This window comes from Canis aureus, chromosome 6, assembly GCF_053574225.1.
Source record: "Canis aureus isolate CA01 chromosome 6, VMU_Caureus_v.1.0, whole genome shotgun sequence".
NCBI lineage: Eukaryota > Metazoa > Chordata > Mammalia > Carnivora > Canidae > Canis > Canis aureus.
The window spans coordinates 59,279,487-59,296,799 of NC_135616.1; the positions used below are offsets into that span (position 1 = coordinate 59,279,487).

General features: G+C 40.5%; 1 long non-coding RNA gene across 1 annotated transcript in view; it reads right to left on the reverse strand.

The window, feature by feature from the left end:
• LOC144316196 (uncharacterized) overlaps window positions 1–9,453 on the reverse strand; it is an 82,342-nt gene extending 72,889 nt beyond the window's left edge. The window contains exon 1 of the long non-coding RNA XR_013382051.1: window positions 9,194–9,453. This is a non-coding gene — a long non-coding RNA (uncharacterized LOC144316196). The remainder of the gene's footprint in view (window positions 1–9,193) is intronic.
• Window positions 9,454–17,313: the final 7,860 nt, after the last annotated feature.

The window sequence follows — 17,313 nt, forward strand, 5'->3', positions numbered from 1 at the left end:
GCCAAGGTGCACATACACTTTGTCAGGTTCAGACATGAAGTTTAGTGACAGTACTTGAGTTTCACTAGCTACTGAGCTGGAAAGAAATATGTGGCAAGGAAAAATAGTACCTATGCATGAAAGCAGAAAGCTATTGTATACATACATATACACAAATATACATATATACATATATAATTATATATGTATATATAATTAATGTATTGTTATTTATAATATAATTGCAATATGTTATGTTATGTTGTGTTATGTTATGTTATGTTGTGTTATGTTATTTAATTAGTGCTCCCAAAAGAATTGTAGTGATTTTCTGGAGAGAAAATCACAGTAAAGGGCCCAACAGTCAAATGCAACAGCCAGGCACATCCTCTGACCAGGGAAACAACCAGGGATTCAATGGAGAGGGCCCCCTTCGATAGGAGAGGCGGATGTCACCCAAGTCAGATCACAACATGCTCACCTAGAGGATCTAATTTCAGGCCCTATAGAGTGCACTGTTTCTTGCCTGTTCTTGCCCAAAGAAAGACAAAGTGCTGGGACAGAGGCAACACCAGACTTGGAGAAACAGTTCTGGCTGCGTGTTCCAGATCTACCATAGTGGTTAAGTCATGTGTTTCCTCAGCCTCAATTTCTTCATCAATAAAATGGAATTCACATCTTTCTCCCGGATATCAGAGGACTGCTGAGAGATACACATTAGAGCTGCAATTTATAAGTTATAAAATGTATAAAGCAATAGAAGGAAATTTCCCTGCACTGCAGCTAGAAAACTATGTAATAACTTTCAGGTTTACAGGCAGATACAGAGTGGTTTACAGACCAACCCATGCCTCTAATCTCCAGGATGTGTGTTGAGGTGTGCTTGGAGGCTGTACAGTCACTTATGAATATGAAGGTGATTCACTGTACACATGCAGGTCTTTCAAGGGAGAATACAGTGCCATCTCGGAGATGGTAGAGACATGCACCATACCCCATGTGAACATAGAGACAGTTTCAAATGCATTTTTCACTATTGTGGCTCAGAGATTTGGATTTTGTGGAGGATGGAGAGGCAGGGATGAAAGCAGGCAAGGAGAGAGAGAGAAGATAGGAATTGAAACAACCCAGAAAACAGTCTTCAAGTATTCAGGGTACACTTTGTCAGGCTAGATGTCTCAAGAATCCTCCAACATAGCATGTTCTAAGCCAAACTCATCATTGTCCCAACTCTAGCATGCCTGTCCTCCTCTGTTCCTTGTGACAGACAATGGCTATACCAGCCACCCATTGTTCCAGATCTAGGCATCACCTTGGCCTCCCCCATCCAGTTAATCCAAATCCAGTAACAATAAATGTCTTTAAATGTCCAGTCCTAATAGGACTATGTCTGAAATCCTCTGCTGGCCTGAATTATCACAATTACCTATCAAAGTTCCCAGTTCTCTCCCTTGAATCCATTGTCCACATTCCTGATTCCTAAAACCAAAAACCTGATCTTGTCCCTTCCCTTGGGCTCCTACCTTCTTCTGTGAATTTGTTTCTTGTCTTTCTCTCTTACACATCTAGACATATTACTCTTGCTTCTGGGTCTTTGCATATGTTATTACCACTGTCTATAGGTACCTTTCCCCACTTCCCCTACATAAGTCTTTCTCATCCTGGAGTTTCCAGAAAACTTTCTCATTCCCACAGGCTAAATTCAGTGTCCCTCTTTAGCACTTCCTGTTCACACCCTCTTTGACATGATCAAGTATTGAGAACATTGAATAGTAAGAATTGGTTTGCCAACTGATTTCAAGACTATGAACAACTCTGAATCAGGGCTCAGTTCTCTGTTAAACACCCTCAAAAGTGACTGGAGCATAGAAGGTGCTTGATAACTATTTGCTGATTTTTTAAATTTAAATTCAAGTTAGTTGACATATAGGGTAGTATTGGTTTCAAGAGTAGAATTTAGTGATTCAGGACTTACATAATACCCAGTGCTCATCCCAACAAGTGCCATCCTTAATGTCCATCACCCATTTAGCCCATCCCCCACCCACCTTACCTCCAGCAATCCTCAGTTTGTTCCCTACAGTTAAGAGTCTCATGGGGCACCTGGGTGGTTCAGTAGGTTAAGCGTCTGCCTTCAGCTCAGGTCAGGATCTCACGGTCCTGGGATCCAGCTCCACATCTGGCTCCCTGCTCAGTGGGGGTCTGCTTCTCCCTCTCCCTCTGCGCTGTCTCTCTCTCAAGTAAATAAGTAAAATCTTTTTTTTAAAGAGTGTGTTACGGTTTGCCCCCTCTCTGTTTTTATTTTACTTTATTGTTCCTTCCTTTCCCCTATGTTCATGTGTTTTATTTCTTAATTCCACATGAGTGAAATCATATGATATTTGTCTTTCTCTGACTGACTCATTTCACTCAGCATAATACCCTCTAGTTCCACTCACACTGTTGCAAATGGCAAGGTTTCGTTCCTTTTGATTACTGAGTAATCTTCCACTGTATATATAGACCACATCTTCCTCATCCATTCTTCAATTGATGGACATTTGGGCTCTTTCCATAATTTGGCTATCGTTGATAGTACTGCTATAAACATTGGGGTGCATATGACCCTGCAAAGCAGCATTTTTGTGTACTTTGGATAAAGTCCTAGTAGTACAATTGCTGGGTCATAGGGTAGTTCTATTTTTAACTTTTTGAGGAACCTCCATACTATTTTCCAGAGAGGCTGCACCAGTTTGCATTCCCAACAGTGTAAGAGGGTTCCCCTTTCTCTGCATCCTCACCAACATCTGTTGTTTCCTGAATTATTAATTTCAGCCATTCTGACAGGTGTGAGGTGGTATCTTATTATAGTTTTGATTTGTATTTCCCTGATGATAAGTGATGTTGAGCATCTTTTCATGTGTCTGATAGCCATCTGGTTGTCTTCTTTGGAAAACTAATCTTCGACAAAGCAGGAAAGAATATCCAATGGAAAAAAAGACAGTTTCTTCAGCAAACGGTATTGGGAAACTGGACAGGCCACATGCAGAAGAATGAAACTGGACCACTCTCTTACACCATACACAAAAATAAATTCAAAGTGGATAAAAAACCTAAATGTAAGATAGGAAACCATCAAAATCCTAGAGGAGAAGACAGGTGGCAACCTCTGTGACCTTGGCTGTAGCAACTTCTTACTAGACACATCTCTGGAGGAAAGGGAAACAAAAGCAAAAATGAACTATTGGGACCTCATCAAGATAAAAAGCTTCTGCACAGCAAAGGAAACAATCAACAAAACTAAAAGGTAGCCTATGGAATGGGAGAAAATACTTGCAAATGACATCTCTGATAAAGGGTTAGTATCCAAAATATATAAAGAACTTATCAAACTCAATACCCCCAAAACAAATAATCCAGTTAAAAAATGGACAGAAGACATGAATAGACACTTTTCCAAATTTTGTTGATTTGGGTAGCAATAAATGGATGTGGGTCTGGTTCAATTAGTATGAAGAAATCAAAAGAAAGCTTTGCTCTGACTATACCCCATTCCAGAGGACACCTCTTCCATTCCCTTGGTGACTATCTGGAGCCTTTCCACAGGTCAGGTCTCTACCAGAAGTCATGAAACTTACTCCAAAGCTCCAAATACGCTGTTTGCCCTAGTGAACCTGGCTTCCTGTACTCCCCAATGTAACCCATCTTAGAAGTAGGTATTCATGATCTTAGGCCCAGAAAGGGCCTTGAAAGTAGTCCTAAGACCATCACTTCAACCTCTTGACAGGGCCATTGAATGCATATTTCCCGAATAAATCAATGAATGTAAACCAGGTTTTGACACATGCCCTATGTATTCTGCAGCATAAAGGAATAAAATTGTTCCCATTCCTTCCAAGCTTTATTCATCACTACTTCAACGGGACTTAGGGGGAGATAACATTCCCCTGCTTTCAGAAAAGTATAAGGATGCACTTTGTGATAGCTATTTTCTTTCCTTTTTTTCATGCAGGTGACAGTCTATATGGCCAAACTTGCCAAAAATCAGGCCCTATTGTCTATATATTGTTATGTAAAACACAATCATTAAGATTTCTTGGGCATTTAAAGCATCACTTCACCTTTCTTACTGGCCTGAATTGTCCACAGGCTTTAGGAGGTTGCACAATGCAGTAGAGTGCAAAAAATGGTCACAAGGCTTCATTTCTCCCTTTATCCAATCACTTTCCAATGTGACTTTAGCTCCTCCCATCAGAGGCAGTCTATTTCTCCTTCCCTTGAATTGGGCTGGCATTGTCATGTGCTTTCCAAAACTTAATGCAGTGGAAGTGACAGTAAGCTAGTTTAGAGCCTAGGCCACAAGAGACCTTTTGCACTTTGGCAGGAAAGCTACCCTACCTAGGAAAGCTAGCTACCCTGCAAACAAGCCCTGTTGAGCCTGCTGAGTGACTATATAACTCTATTCCAGTTATCTATTGCTGCATAACAAGCCACCTCAAACTCAATGGCTTAAAACAACAATTATCATTCATTTTCCTTACAAATGAGCACTTTGGGCAGGTCCTGGCAGAGGCTGTTCATCTCTGCTTCACACAGCATTAGCTAGGGCAGCTCAAAGACTGGGGGGTGACTCATCTGGGAGCTGGAGTCAGCTAAGTGTTACTTACTCACATGGCTTCTGGCTGATGCTGGCTGTCATTTGGGACCTCAACTGGGACTATGTGTTGGACACCCAGCCATAGCCTCTCCTTATGGCTGGCTGGACTTCCAAGCATTGTAAGTGGGTTCCTAGAGCAGTCATAAAGGGAAGAAAATGGAGCTCCCAGTTTCTCAAGACTAAGCCTGGAAATTAGCCCAGTATTATTTCTGACCTATTTGATTGGTCAAAGCAGTCACAAAGTTCTTCCCAGATTCAAGGGGAAGAGATATAGAAGAGTAAACTACAATGTCCCATTGTAAAAAGAACACATGAGACAGGATGTATTCTGGTGGTCCTCTTTAGAAAATAGAGTCTTCCACACTCCCATATCCTAACCAATAGTTAACCAACTGCCAGACACCAGTCAGACACACACACACACACACACCAGCCAACTGGCAAACTGGCTGCAAATGTATAAGCAAACTCAACCAAGATTAGCTGAACCAGAGCAGCAGGAGTGCCCAGCTACCCTGTCAAGAAATACTGGCTATAGGCTTGAGGGTATTAATAGATGACTATCTTTGTAAGTTATCAAGTTTTAGGGTAGCTTTGTCCCACAGAAATAATCCTGGCTCTATCATCTACTAACAAGTTAACCACTTTGAGTCTGTTTTCTTGCCAATGAATATGTCTATGTCACAGGTTCAGAAATTATTAGGATTCAATGACATAACGTCTTATGTGCCTAGCAAAGCACTGGCACTGAATTCATATATAATAATTCCCTTCCCTTCCCTTCCCTTCCCTTCCCTTCCCTTCCCTTCCCCTCCCCTCCCCTCCCCTCCCTTCCCTTCCCTTCCCTTCCCTTCCCTTCCCTTCCCTTCCCTTCCCTTCCCTTCCTTTCCCTTCCCTTCCCTTCCTCACACATTCAAAGCTGTAATGAAGGTCATGTTCTCATCATTCCCTATGCTGCATAAACCAAGGTCATAGAATCTTGACTGTATGTCAATCTTGGTTCTGCTTTGCAGAAGGTGACTTTCAAAAATAACTCTCCTTACTAATCAATTAAACTAGTGAGAATTTTCAAAATCACTCAACTATTCCAGGAGAAAGGATAAAGGGCAGGACAAGAGGTGAACTGTATGATCCTCCTAATGAAAATTTCAAGGAGTCTTGGTTTATAAACACTGCAAAAATCCATTCTAAACAAAAACATCAGCTTTTCACTGTGACTTGGATATTAGCCAGCAATGAAGGAGAGATTGACCTGATTTAGGGTTGGTTGCACAATATGAAAAGTGATTTTTTTCCCTTTCCCTAGACCTAGAGCTAATAGCTTTGTTTGTGTCCCTGATCAACAGAACATTGTGCTTGTCCCCTTTAAAATCTGTAAGTGCACAAATGGAACTTTGCTTATAGTTAACTCCACATGCACTTTGGAGCTGCTGCAGTTGACATAAACTCAACTAAAGCAAGGGTTCAGAATAAATGCATCACATTCTGATATTCTGCACCTAAACTCCTGAGGGGAGGGGAATACCAAACACAGAAGCAAAAGATGACTGGTTATCTCAGCTTTTGCCCCTGACAACAACAACACAGGCTTATATTTGAAGGGAAATTTTCATCTAAGAGAGGCTCCAGGTCCCTGACTTCCTCTTAACCTATACAACAGCTCTGTGTGACAGCAGAGTAAATGTTAATATTCTCCATCTATAGATGAGGAAAGCTCTGTGATTTGACTACTTGTTTAATGGTTGCCAAACTTTTAATGAACTCTCAAACTGAGGACTTTGTTAGAAATTCAGATTATTAGGTTCTACCCCAGATATTTGAACTTAATAAAGTGTAGGGAGGGGCTTACAAATCAGTATTTTGAACAACATTCTAGATGGCCCTTTGATAACATTGCCTCAGTCTGATACTCTGCCTACCATGAAAAATCAAAGGATGATTTTTAGAACTCATGCATACAAATAAATCCTATTTTTTCATGGCTTGTTACTCTTGAGAATTTGGAAATACCATGGGTCACATCATGCCCTCTTGAAACATAACTATTACCTTCAGTGAAAGCCTCATAGAGCACAGTTAATGCATTAGGTTGGTGCTTGATCTGACTGCCAACACCACAGTATTTGGCTTTGGAATGCAGATTTTTTTTTCCAGTAGATTTGTCTTCCTAATTATGTCTGACTTCAGATAACATTAAAATTAAATTGCTTTTCCTTTTTCTTGGGCTCACACCAGGGCAGGGAACAAGTAAGGAAAGCTATTCCTTAAGTGTACAAGATGGAAAAAAAAAAGAACCAAATGATAAACTCAAAGAGCTATAGTGATTACCTGGTCCACCTTCTCATTGACTGAAGTAGAGAAACAAAGGAATTGAGATATTAAAGTTCAAGACAATCCAGCCTTGACCAAATAGAACCAAGCCATACATCATATAGACCAAATGGCTTTTGAAAACTCTATGCGGGCAGTCTTGAGTTCTTCCTCTCAAAGTTAATCAACACTCTATCATATTTGCCCACCCTCTCATGGAGCTAATAACTCAAATGAGAAGCCAATGGCCATATAGCATGATTATTCCTTTAGCACATTGTCTTGTGCCTTTATAAATTATTGTTATTGAATATTTGCTTGATGAACTGAAAGTTCCTGCCACTTTATAAAGCCACCTTACTATCTGAAGATTAACCAAAAATGATTCTTATTGTCTTTTCATAGTAGACACTCAATAGCCGTTTGATGGATGAATGAGTGAGTGAGGGCAGGGCAGGAATCATTTTGATGATCCAGACAGACTAGATGCAAAATTGAAGCATGTGAAGGGTAATTCTAGAGAAGACATAGGCAATATCAAGTTGACATCAAGTTGAATTAGATTAGCCAGATGAAAGCGGTTTCAATATCCTCTGGAGGGGTCTTTTTGTTATGAGAACATCTAGCAAGCATGAGGTTACCACCACTTCTTCAGCATCTTAATCTAAGGAAGCAAAAACAAGTTCCACCTACCCAGTGGATCAGGAGCCATCCTACTCGAAGAGGTCCTCACTGCTGTTCATATTAATGTGCATATTCACATTTTGAAGTACAAAAGACTCTTGCCTTCATTTAGTGGCCAAGTTCTCTGAACTTCCCTTGTTACAAACCACCCTATAAAACCTTACCCAATACAAAAACTAATTTCACATTAACGAAAGTCATGAGGCAGGGGCTAACTAAATGCTTGCCAGTCCTTTTTTCCCATCATGGGAATACAGGAAACCTACATTTCCTAGCTTCCCTTGCAGTTAGGTTGGGGCCATGTGACCAGGTTCTGGCCAAAGGAATAAGAGAAAAATAATTGTCACTTTGAAGATGGATATAAAATATCTCCCACAATCAACCACATTCTATATCTTTGTTAATCAGCTGAGGAAAGCTAAAACTCCAGTGGAGAACATCCAAAAAGTCCTAGGAAACATGGGAACCACAGGACAAAATGAGTTTAGGTCCCCATATCAACACTGGAGTAAAGCCCTCAGAAGACATGCCTGATCTCCAGGAGGTTCTAGCATGAGGCAGAAGGAAAATTCTGCTAATATAACCTTCAATGAGAGGTCGGGGTTGTTGATTACAGCAAATATTCTAATATGGGTCACATCTTCACAACTCAATAATTGAATCTATAATGGGCATGTCTATAAACTATTATAAGACAACCTAGAAGATTAAACAAATTTTATAGACTTTTTTCCTCTCTTCTAGAGAAAAAAGAGATTTAGTAAACTAAACACTAAAAAGTAGAATAAACTAAAAGTCCCTCTTTCTATTTGTAAAAGTAAACACTTTCTCTGCCACAATTTTGCCTCTTTTATATCTGAAACTGAGTTTTTTATTTTTGTGATTACATAATCAAATCCACTCAATAGAAAATCTGAACTACTATCTGTTATTAGCTTGGATCCACTAGTCTTACCTTACAGCTTCTCTTTATTTGAAATGCTCATTCTTTGTATCAGACTCCTGGGGCCTCCAGGAGAAAAAATATATATATTATTACCAGATTTTATAATATTTACTGAGCATTCACCTTGTATCAAGGACACTGCTAGCATTCTCACAAGCACCCTATGAGATAGGTCCCAATTTATAGATGAGAAAATGAAGGCAGAGAAAAGTTCTACTTGTTTCCAAGGCCACCTAGATCATAAGTTATTTAGGCAGATTAGGATCTGTTCACTCTCACTATAGAACCTGTTCTCCTAACCACCTCAGCTTATTTTCTTCCTTGAGTTTTGTATGCTCATTTTCTTGGGTTTGTCTGTGACTATCACATAGTAACCATTTTCCTGGAGACAGAATTCCAAATTGGCTATGACGCCAGTTACTTTAATTATGATCTGGTCAGCTTCCTAAATGTACCTCTGAATTGGCCCTTATTTTATTACTCTAAGCTCTACATATTTATGAATATAAGTGAGTTTCTTTTTGAGTTAGGAATTCTTCAAACTTTTCCAACTATTTTTCAAAGGCTTGGGGCTACTCACGCTCCTTAATGACTTAAAGGGAAATTTTCTCTCCATTACAAATTTCAAGCCTGCTTACCTTTTAAATATTTAATATTTAGGTATTATAAGAGCAGTAGGATTATTTGATGTCCTAATTGCCTCAGGCCTTGTTTTCAATGTCTTTGTAGCAAAGTGTAATGCCAGCAGTAGCATCCATCCTGCTGCTTAGTTTAAAGAGCATCCAGACAGCCTGTCTGATGTGAGACCCAGGGTTGAACTCAGACGAATATAAGGGTGCAGCCTAACCACCGTCTGGAGAGTCATACTTTGCCCCTCTCTCCCCACCACCTCCAAACACACATGCATGCATGCGCATGCATGCACGCCTACAGGTAAAATGACATCACAATTCACACCCAGGACAGAATTAAAGGAAAAACAAAGAAAAGCAGTGTGAGGCACAATCCCCTACTCGTTTTTTGTTACTGGGAGTTCTACAGACTGATAATATTTGTGGATAAATGTACACCCAGTATGTCCATTTCTGTGTGTGTGTGTATAAAATATGAAAATGGGGCTTTAGGCTAAAGTCTTGAAACAGATATCATTTTGCTATGGTGTCAAATTTCAAAGGAGGGAAACAAAAACTATTTGACCCTTAATCCCTTCACTCACATCAAGTGTGTTAAGATTCCAAGATTAAGAGATAAGTATGATATACACATGTGTGTATGTGTGTATAATGTAGATATATGTATAAATATGTATCCCATTGGTTCTAATTCTCTGGAAAAATGATGATACAAAGGGAAACTATTAACAACTATACCCAGGCAACAAGCAACTGGGACCAGACTGAGTAAACCAGGATGCATGATCTCCTTCATCAGAACCCATGAGTTAGCCAAAAGTGGAAAGAGGTTTAGAAGTGCCAAGGAGAGGACAGGAGAGAGAGGAATCTGAGAAACTCCTTTTCCCTGATCAGAGCCTCCTGCCTGGAATAAGCCTGAGGTGAGAGAAAGGGAAAGTTTTTTTATCTTAAAATTTGAGGGTTTGGTTTTGTTTTTTTAAATATTTTATGTATATATGTGTGTATGTATTTAAGAGAGAGAGAGTGCATGAACAAGGGAAAGGGCAGAGGGACAAGAAGACTCCCTGGTGACTGGGGAGCCTGACATGGGGCTCAATCCCAGGACCCTGGGATCATAACCTGAGCTGAAGGCAGACACTTAACCAACTGAGCCACCCAAGTGCTCCCAAAATTTGAGTTTTAACTATAACACATGGGGTCAGATTATACTGATTTCCATCCTGAGATGATGTTGGTGCCTTGAAGTGATGGAAGAACCATTTGAGTTACTCTGGCTTGGACAGCAAGGTCATAGAGCATGTCTGTATTTCACTGGGTGAAAGAAGAAAAATTAGTCCCACAGAGTGTGGACTTAGAGAGGCAGTAGGAGGCAAATACAAGTAACTACCTGACTTCCCTCCTTGGTTATGTGTATGTATATATCCTTCTTCTTGGTAGGAGAGCCCAATTGAGTTACGCTCAGGTACCAGCTCCTGCAGCACCAAGGCCTACCCCTGGGACCCAGGCAGGCACCCGTATTCTCCAATCTTGGGGATAGCTCTGCTGGGCTCCATGACCTGGGATGAGCTCAGCCACAACTCCTATTTTGGTGCTCAGCATCTATTCTGCTCATACCTCAACTAACATGATTAGCCCATCAGAGCATATGGTAACTGCAAAAGCTGTTGAACACATTCATACATACTTTACATATTCAGTACGTATTTATTGAACATCTCCCTGTGCCTGGCGTTACGGGATAGAAGTACGAATATAGGACTTCTGGCTTCAAGAAACTTGCAATCACATGTAAACTTTGACATATATACATATATACATTCAATGTTAATCCTCTTATGTATCTTAGTCAATGTATTTTAAACTCTGAGAGTTCTGAATTTGAATTACTTGTTTTTCCAAACTTACCCCTGTAAGTTCTGTTCCTGGCTATAAAAATCAGAGCAAAGACTAATTTTGTGGTTTGAATGAGAAACCTAACATAAAACACCACAAACCTTAGATTTGGAAGACTTTCCTCTTACTAGAGACTCAGAATGTGTGCAAAACCCTTTTATTTTGTGTAGTACACAGAGACACACACATATACAATCATTATTTTTGGATTTTTCAGGTTGCATTTATGTGATCTACTTTTTTTTTCTCTAAATGCTGAAAGAGGGCCTAAGGACTAAAATAAATTGCTCTTCCTAAGATATGGGAGTAGCACTGAAATTATCCTTTCGAAAAGCAGAGGGCCAGATGGCCAATCTATACAATTCTTTGAAAAAACTTAATTCCACAAGAGAGAGCTCATGAAATGGCCTCAGATTTTCTTTCAGGAAGTGAGCTAAGATGAAACCAAGTGGCTAACATTCTTAAGCACAAGATCCATGCTGCAACTGAGGGAAATGAGCAGGAGCCAAAGCTTTGTTCTGAGCTACAAAGTTCATATGTGAGTCAATAAGGAGAGGACCAGAAGCAGACCAGGGGGGTCCCTGGGGCTTGAGAACAGATCAGAATGAGACCTGTGGACTAAGCTAGGCAGAAGGGACATTGTCCTAAGTGTAGTGGTATGGGCTCTCAGCATTTGCTGCCTTATTTCCTGCAACAATGAGCTACTGCCACACTCGGCTCCCATGCCACCTGCCCCTTGCCAATCCCATCAAGCTGCACTTTAGTTCCCATTTTAGCCAAAGCCAGCTTCACTGTCACTGAAGCCTCACTCTGCACCAATATTTCCAGAAGTAAATCGGAGACCATCCAGGGACCTATTTCATAAAGGAAATGGGAGTAGGAGTGCTATTGCTTTATCTAAAACCAAATGTATTTCTTTGCTCCCTGTCTGGCAGTTTGCTATTGTCCATAAAAACAAGCAAATTTCCTTGCTCCCTGTGAAGCCCACTACACCTGCCCCAAATAAACCAAATTACCCTTGGCTAACTCAATGCCACTCACAGCTTGCCCTCCCCCTCGTCCCTATCACCATATCTCACGAGAGTTGCCCAGCCTGGATAAGCCTTACTCCCCTCGGAATTCAGTTAATTCACCTTTTCCCCTCAAGGATACACATGGCTTCTGCCTCATGGAGTATCCTTGGCACATCGCTGGCGCATGCCTGTTTTGTACTACCAGAATCTCCTGAACTTTATCAGAGATGATACAGATGTAATTAAACCTGAATTCTACTCTCTCCTTGTGACAACTCAGCGGACAATTAATGATGATAAAAGAGCCTGCCAGCTGCTGTCTGACATACCAATGTGAGCTTCCAACTCCAATGAAGATGGAGGGTGAAGGGCAGGTCCCTCTGGCTCCATTTCAATCTGTCTTTTATCTCACACTAGCTAAAAATTAACACTCACTTTGGGGAAATTTAGATTCTTTCTTCTCCTTTCTTAAAAGCACCAAATAGACAATCTGGGGTAATGTAACGTCTATGAAATAAATAAGAACGCTTCTGGGAAGAGTAATTTAAGCTTTATCACCAGGGATGGTAGATTCAAACCTAATGCCAGAGAAGCAGCCTCTTAATCACTGACCCCAGCAGAAGAGATGTGCCCACTGCCTTTTGGTCATGGTCCTGGAAACTTATCAGGTGATAGGGAGGGATTTTCATAAGGAAGGCACTTTTGGGGTTTTTTCACATTAATGCTATTCCCCTAAAACTAACTTTGATCTCATTTGTCCTTCTCTCTTTCTCTCTCTCTCTCTCTCTCTCCAAAATCTCAGGTTCAGTCATGATTGCTGCCCCGTGCAATGAAATGCTTGGAGTGAGACCAAGGCTGGAGGGAGACATAGGCTGTGGAGGAAGATGACTGGAGAGAAAATAATCAAAACAAGGAAGATGAGAGGGAATAAGAGAATCCTGTTCCCCACTCACACTTCAAAAACACGTGCTGAGGCTCCCTGGTAACAGAGCCGTGCTGCTGGCTTCCTGTGCTGCTTTCTGTTCAACAGTGTGGTGTTTGGGGGGCTCGAGAATCTGCTTAGACAATTCCCAGGAGAAAAAAAATGCAAATGACTCATAAACATATGAAATAAATGTTCGACATCACTTGTAATCAAAGAAATGCAAATATAAAACAACAAGATAGCATTTTCACCTATCAAATTAGCAGAGATTAAAAGGAATTCAAATTCTAACAGTCGAATGAGGTGGCAAGGTGGGCCATCGCTTGCTGCTACAGTGCTGATTGATACAACTTTTCTCCTGGGCAATTTTGCAATATGCAGCCAAAAGTCTTAAATATATTCTTACTTCTTGCCTCAGTAATTCCCCCTCTAGGTTCTACCCTAAGGACATAAGCAGCAATGTGAGCAAATATGTCACTGGGATGTTGTTTACAACAAGAAATAGTACAAAAATAAACTATTTGTTGTTAAATATATAATATAAATAGAATATAAGTGTAAAAACAGATTATAACATTCCTTCACTAATACTGCATAATAAATTTATATATTTTAAAGACTATTGATATAATAAAAACCAAAAGCAATAATATTGCATATATAATGTGATCTTAGTTTTTAAAATTTCATATATATGAGAGGAAGAGAGAAAAACAAAATATATCAAAATATTAACAGAAATTATTTTTATCTAGGTGATTTCAGTGCATGTTTATTTCTGATATTTTTATGTATTTTCAAAATTCCTCATAATGAATACATGATAATCAGAAAATAGAAGCAGCATTTTAAAATATATATAAATAAAGAATTAAAAGCATATCAGTCAGGATGGGATTTATAACAAACAAACCCCAAATCTCAGTCACTTAAAACAACATAGGCTGCAAATCCGCTAGAGACTCATCCCCACATCACATCACTCAGGAACAAAAAACGAATAGAGCCTCCATCATCTGGAACATCATGGTCACCATAAGGGAAAGGAAAGGTAACAAATCCTGAACTGGCTCTTACGTTCATCTAGAGGTGATGTATGTCGCTTCTACTTACATTTCATTGGCTGAAGTCAGTCATATGATGAGTCTTTTCTAATGCAGATTGGGAAATTCAATCCTACAATGTGCCTAGAGGGAAAAGAATCAGAAATATTTGTGAACAGAACCAATATTTACCGCACAAAAAAAGTTCATTGTTTTCTAAAGAATTAATTAGCTGTCAGAGCAGAAATATTTTTCCTCTGTGCTTCATTCGCAGTCAAGATGTGACATTATGCATCATTCATAAAACCCTAAACGACTTGGTTCTGCCTCTGAATCCAGTGTATGGAAGGTAAGCTGTTTGGGAGATGTCATTATTGCAGGCAAGAGGCTATTTAAAAGGGTAAAAAGTTACAAACATTCCAGAGCTACACTAAAAAAACATCCTTTCTTTCTAGGTCTCACAAAGTAGCCAGAGAAATGTCAGCATTTCCCCGGCCAGCATCCTACACACAGAAAAATCTAAATTAACAATGTTGGAAATGTCTCTCACTTTGTCTTCAGTGTTGGAGGATGGGGCCTAAGTATATATACAAGGTTGTTAACCCAACCACGGAGAACATTTTTTTTTTTTAATTCATGAGAGAAAGAGAGCACAAGCAGGGAGAAGGGCAGAGGGAGAGAGAAAGGGAGAGGCAGGCTCCCCACTGAGCAGGGAGTCCTACATGGGGCTCTATCCCAGGACCCCAGGATCATGATCTGAGCCAAAGGCAGACACTTAATGGACTGAGCCACTCAGGTGCCCACTGAGAACATTTTTCCTAGTTAATATAGCCTGTTTTCTTTTTAAAATCTGTATTCTGCAAATATAAAAGATTAGAAGACACCAATTCCAAAATACAACTATCAATGTTAAAGAAAATACTATTATAATCCCCTGTGCATTCTAACAGTCTATCATACCCTGTTAAGCATCATTTAAATGCTTTTGTGTCCACAAAAAATGAATATGACTTTGTGAATAACAAAAATGGAAGGCAACATCATTTGGACATTAATTCACACTGTTTTGTTAAAGTATAACTTGAACCACATTAAAAATAAAAGTTAATTATATGGAATGTTAGCTTGTAGCTTGCATTGATAGACCTCTCTGAGGGATTCAGGTAATTACAGAAAATCCCATCCAAGCCAGAACCCTTAGGGTTATCATGGAATCTTTTCATCACCCACTATATCTAATTGGTCTTCAAACCTTACAGATTCTAAACTTTATAAATATCCTTTTATCTGATTCTTTCTCCCCATTCACAATTGCTAGATTCAGGGCTTCGACATCCTTCACCTGGGCTACTGCCAATCACCTATTTTGCTTGTTTTCTTCCTTCAGACTCCCCTCCCTCAGCCACCCTCCACACTACCACCAAAATATGTAATCTTGACAGTTCTCTTAGAATCCCTCAGCGGCCCCCTACCACCTGGAAGATACAGTCCGAACTCTATAGCAGAACATGGAAAGTTCTGTACTTTATATGGCTCCAGGCTACCTCCCAAGCCTAAGATGGCCTTCCTCAAAGTATATTCAATGGATAACATTTCCACAGTTATGTAGAGGAATGTGGGTTCTATGGTCAAATAGATCAGGAAAAGACATGTTCAACCTGTCAGAGTTGAGAATTCAAGTGCATCCCAAGGTTCAGTCCTGGCTCTTCTTCATCTATACTCATATTCGGGGTGACTTCACCTGGTCTCCTAGCCTTAACTACTGATACATGCTGACAACTCATCGGTTTGTATCTCTGGCTCACACCTCTGCTCTGAGTGCCAGACCACCTATTTCCAATCTCCTGAGAGATATCTCAGTGACATCTGAAACTTGACATGACTTCAACCTCCTCCCTCAGACTTGCCACCCAACTCAATAGCTACTTCATTCTGTGAAGTTACTCAGGCCAAAAAGTGAATGCCAATCCTGATTTCTCTATTTTTCCACACTCTTTATTTTTTTTAAAGATTTTATTTATTTATTCATGAAAGACATAGAGAGAGACAGAGACATAGGCAGAGGGAGAAGCAGACTCCCTCTGGGGAGTCAGATACAGATCTGTTTTTCACGGGGCATTTCACAGGACAAGTTATGAACAAGTGTCCATACCCTGTCTGCTCTCCTGGTATGCTCCAGAGGCCTTGGCTTTGCCTGCGTGGCTTTTTTTCTCCCCGCCACCCTCCACTCCTGAGAAGGGTTCTTCCTTTGGCAGTTCTTGGGGTCCACTAATGCAGATTATGGAGAATGGATCTATCTTACCATGGTAGGCATTTATATACAAAACATGAAAAACATTTCACTAATCTTTCCTTAAAGTAGAATTTTTCACCAAATCTACTTCACTTAGTAAAATATCATTCACTGAGTGCCAGGTGCCAGACATGCGTTAGGCCCCTATGGCTAAAATGACTAATATAACACAGTATTTGACCTCTGGGGAGACAGACTTTGAACTAGTTGGAGAATTGTAATAAGGAGGAGAACAGACATATGACCAAATGTTATGAAGACTCAGAGGAAATGCTTCACTGCCTACAAAGGCCGAAGAATACTTTCCAAAGCAGGTGGCCTTTGTGTTAAAAGGTAATTGGAAACTCTCTGTGAGGGTCACTCCAAGCAGAGAGAAAGGCAATGCAAAGGCATGGAGATGTGAGAGGAAACTAAGAGCAGCTTAGGTCAGTCAGAGGAAGATGAGGAGAGTTCTGGGAGAAGAGACAGGGACGGTAGTCAGGGCCCAGGCCAAGGAAGGCTTTGTAGGGTTTGCTAGAGAGCTTGCCTCACTGGCAGCTAAAACTTTGCTCAGAGACTCCACAGAGGAGTGAATTCCGCGAAAGGAGTCCCACGGAATGAGAACTCTAAGATAGGCGAGGGACTGAGGTGGCTGGTGCACCTGGGTCCCTCGTGCCCTCTCTTCATACTCAGCCAGTTGGGCCACCACAGACATATATGTGGTACAGGCTCACACTGCACTGGTATGTGTGGCACATCTGTCTGTTGTGTCTGCTAATGAACGAAGTCTTGCTGGATTCCACGTCAGCGTGTTGCTCCTCCTAATCATGCCACCACCCTGTCTGCTAGAACTGAAGTCATGCACCATGTTTCCAGTAACACTCAAGGTATAAAGAGGAGAGGGAAAAATGCCAATGAGGCACAGCCCTCCCCGACACTGCCTCCTCCCCCGCTGTGTTCTAATTACATCACCTTCCCCA